The sequence below is a fragment of the Symphalangus syndactylus genome, chromosome 23 (genome assembly GCF_028878055.3).
Source record: "Symphalangus syndactylus isolate Jambi chromosome 23, NHGRI_mSymSyn1-v2.1_pri, whole genome shotgun sequence".
NCBI classification, from domain to species: domain Eukaryota; kingdom Metazoa; phylum Chordata; class Mammalia; order Primates; family Hylobatidae; genus Symphalangus; species Symphalangus syndactylus.
In genome coordinates this window covers 52,043,439-52,048,142 of record NC_072445.2, presented here as the reverse complement: position 1 = coordinate 52,048,142, position 4,704 = coordinate 52,043,439, and positions in this window count along the sequence as shown.

Genomic DNA, 4,704 nt, shown 5'->3' with positions numbered 1-4,704 from the left:
ATATTTTCCACCCATTTACTTTGGACTTATGGTGTGTACATGTTAGATGAGTCTCTTGTAGGCAGCAGATTTTTTTTTTAAATCTAATTTGTGAATCTATATCTTTTAAGTGGAGTATTTATGCTATTTATGTTTAAGGTTAATATTGATAGTGAAGTTTGGTTCTTATCATAGTTTCATTAGCCAGTTACTTTTTAATCTCAACTGTGTAATTGCTTTACAGGAACTGTGAAATTTGTACTTACGTATGTTTTTATGGTAGCAAGTATCATCCTTTTGCTTCCATGTTTAGAACTCCTTTGAGCATTTCTTGCAGGGCTGATCTAGAGTTGATGAATTCCCTTAGTGTTTGCTTGTCTGTGAAAGACTTTATTTCTTCTTTATTTATGAAGCTTAGGTGGGCAGGATATAAAATTCTTGACTGACTTTTTATTTTTTTTATTCTGTAAAGAGGCTAAAAATAGGCCCCTAATCTCTTCTGGCTTGTAAGGCTTCTGCTGAGAAGTCTGTTGTTAGTTTGATGGGATTCTTGTTATAAGTGATTTGACCCTTTTCTCTAGCTGCCTTTAAGATTTTTTATCATTGACCTTGGATAATCTGATGACTGTATACCTTGGTGATGTTTGTCTTTATGATATTTCATGGGTATTATCTGAATTTCTTTCATCTGGATGTCTACCTCTCTAGCAAGGTCAGGAACATTTTCCTGAATTATTCTCTCAAATATGTTTTCCAAATTTATTTCTTTTTCTTATCTCTCAGGAATGCATAAAATACATGGTCACTTGATATAATCTCATATTTCTCAAAGACATTGTTTCTTTTTTAAATTTTTTTCTTTATATTTGTCTGACTGGATTAATTCATAAGACCAGTCTTCAAGATCTGAAATTCTTTCTTCTGCTTAGTCTAGTCTGTTGTGAAAGCTTTTATTGATTTTGAAATTCCTTTAGTGAAAATTTTATTTCTAGAAGTTCTGTTTTTTTAATATAGCAATCTTGATTTAATATCCTGAATTGTTTTTGTTTTTTTTTTATGTTGTTTTTCACCTTTCTCTTGGATGTCATTGAATTTTCTTACAATCCATACTTAGAATTCTTTATCTGCCATTTCAAAATTTTCATTTTGGTTAGAATGCATTGCCCAAAAGTTAGTGTGGTCTTCTGGAGATGTGAAAATACTGTGTTTTTGTAATGCCGGAGTTCTTGTGCTGAGTCCTTCCCATGTGAAGTAGCTGTTGCTTCTTAATTTTGAATTTACTGTCATTTCATTGAGGCTTTTTAATTGTTACATTTTTTCCCCTTGAGGGTGTGACTATGGTATATATATATATATTTTTTTTAAATTTTATTACAATTATACTTTAAGTTTTAGGGTACATGTGCACAATGTGCAGGTTTGTTACATATGTATACATATGTCATGTTGGTGTGCTGCACCCATTAACTCGTCATTTAGCATTAGGTATATCTCCTGATGCTGTCCCTCCCCCATCCCCCCACGCCACAATAGTTCCCGGAGTGTGGTGTTCCCTTTCCTGTGTCCATGTGTTCTCATTGTTCAATTCCCACCTATGAGTGAGAACATGTGGTATTTGGTTTTTTGTCTTTGTGATAGTTTGCTGAGAATGATGGTTTCCAGTTTCATCCATGTCCCTACAAAGGACATGAACTCATCATTTTTTATGGCTGCATAGTATTCCATGGTGTATATGTGCCACATTCTCTTAATCCAGTCTATCGTTGTTGGACATTTGGGTTGGTTCCAAGTCTTTACTATTGTGAATAGTGCCACAATAAACATATGTGTGCATATGTCTTTATAGTAGCATGATTTATAATCCTTTGGGTATATACCCAGTAGTGGGATGGCTGGGTCAAATGGTATTTCCAGTTCTAGATCCCTGAGGAATCGCCACACTGATTTCCACAGTGGTTGAACTAGTTTACAGTCCCACCAGCAGTGTAAAAGTGTTCCTATTTCTCCACATCCTCTCCAGCACCTGTTGTTTCCTGACTTTTTAGTGATCGCCATTCTAACTGGTGTGAGATGGTATCTCATTGTGGTTTTGATTTGCATTTCTCTGATGGCCAGTGATGATGATCATTTTTTCATGTGTTTTTTGGCGCATAAATGTCTTCTTTTGAGAAGTGTCTGTTCATATCCTTCGCTCACTTTTTGATAGGGTTGTTTGTTTTTTTTCTTGTAAATTTGTTTGAGTTCATTGTAGATTCTGGATATTAGCCCTTTGTCAGATGAGTAGGTTGCAAAAATTTTCTCCCATTCTGTAGGTTGCCTGTTCACTCTGATGGTAGTTTCTTTTGCTGTGCAGAAGCTCTTTAGTTTAATTAGATCCCATTTGTCAATTTTGGGTTTTGTTGCCATTGCTTTTGGTGTTTTTCACATGAAGTCCTTGCTCATGCCTGTGTCCTGAATGGTATTGCCTAGGTTTTCTTCAAGGGTTTTTATGGTTTTAGGTCTAACATTTAAGTCTTTAATCCATCTTGAATTAATTTTTGTATAAGATGTAAGGAAGGGTTCCAGTTTCAGCTTTCTACATATGGCTAGTCAGTTTTCCCGGCACCATTTATTAAATAGGGAATCCTTTCCCCATTGCTTGTTTTTGTCAGGTTTGTTAAAGAACAGATGGTTGTAGATATGTGGCATTATTTCTGAGGGCTCTGTTCTGTTCCATTGATCTATATCTCTGTTTTGGTACCAGTACCATGCTGTTTTTGTTACTGTAGCCTTGTAGTATAGTTTGAAGTCAGGTAGCATGATGCCTCTGGCTTTGTTCTTTTGGCTTAGCATTGACTTGGCAACGCGGGCTCTTTTTTGCTTCCATATGAACTCTAAAGTAGTTTTTTCCAATTCTGTGAAGAAAGTCATTGGTAGCTTGATGGGAGTGGCATTGAATCTATAAATTACCTTGGGCAGTATGGCCATTTTCACAATATTGATTCTTCCTACCCATGAGCATGGAATGTTCTTACATTTGTTTGTATCCTCTTTTATTTCATTGAGCAGTGGTTTATAGTTCTCCTTGAAGAGGTCCTTCACATCCCTTGTAAGTTGGATTCCTAGGTATTTTATTCTCTTTGAAGCAACTGTGAATGGGAGTTCACTCATGATTTGGCTCTCTGTTTGTTTGTTATTGGTGTACAAGAATGCTTGCAATTTTTGTACATTGATTTTGTATCCTGAGACTTTGCTGAAGTTGCTTATCAGCTTAAGGAGATTCTGGGCTGAGATGATGGGGTTTTCTAAATATACAATCATGTCATCTGCAAACAGGGACAATTTGACTTCCTCTTTTTTTAATTGAATACCCTGTATTTCCTTCTCCTGCCTGATTGCCCTGGCCAGAACTTCCAACACTATGTTGAATAGGAGTGGTGAGAGAGGGCATCCCTGTCTTGTGCCAGTTTTCAAAGGGAATGCTTCCAGTTTTTGCCCATTCAGTATGATATTGGCTATGGGTTTGTCATAGATAGCTCTTATTATTTTGAGATATGTCCCATCAATACCTAATTTATTGAGAGTTTTTAGCATGAAGGTTGTTGAATGTTGTCAAAGGCCTTTTCTGCATCTATTGAGATAATCATGTGGTTCTTGTCTTTGGTTCTGTTTATATGTTGGATTACATTTATTGATTTGCATATGTTGAACCAGCCTTGCATCCCAGGGATGAAGCCCACTTGATCATGTGGATAAGCTTTTTGATGTGCTGCTGGATTCGGTTTGCCAGTATTTTATTGAGGATTTTTTGCATCAATGTTCATCAAGGATATTGGTCTAAAATTCTCTTTTTTGGTGGTGTGTCTGCCAGGCTTTGGTATCAGGATGATGCTGGCCTCATAAAATGAGTTAGGGAGGATTCCCTATTTTTCTATTGATTGGAATAGTTTCAGAAGGAATGGTACCAGCTCCTCCTTGTACCTCTGGTAGAATTAGGCTGTGAATCCATCAGGTCCTGGACTCTTTTTGGTTGGTAAGCTATTGATTATTGCCCCAATTTCAGAGCCTGTTATTGGTCTATTCAGAGATTCAACTTCTTCCTGGTTTGGTCTTGGGAGGATGTATGTGTCGAGGAATTTATCCATTTCTTCTAGATTTTCTAGTTTATTTGCATAGAAGTGTTTATAGTATTCTCTGATGGTAGTTTGTATTTCTGTGGGATCAGTGGCGATATCCCCTTTATCATTTTTTATTGCATCTATTTGATTCTTCTCTCTTTTCTTCTTTATTAGTCTTGCTAGCGGTCTATCAATTTTGTTGATCTTTTCAAAAAACCAGCTCCTGGATTCATTACTTTTTTGAAGGGTTTTTTGTGTCTCTATTTCCTTCAGTTCTGCTCTGATTTTAGTTATTTCTTGCCTTCTGCTAGCTTTTGAATGTGTTTGCTCTTGCTTTTCTAGTTCTTTTAGTTGTGATGTTAGGATGTCAATTTTGGATCTTTCCTGCTTTCTCTTGTGGGCATTTAGTGCTATAAATTTCCCTCTACACATTGTTTTGAATGTGTCCCAGAGATTCTGGTATGTTGTGTCTTTGTTCTCATTGGTTTCAAAGAACATCTTTATTTCTGCCTTCATTTCGTTATGTGCCCAGTAGTCATTCAGGAGCAGGTTGTTCAGTTTCCATGTAGTTGAACGGTTTTGAGTGAGTTTGTTAATCCTGAGTTCTAGTTTGATTGCACTGTGTTCT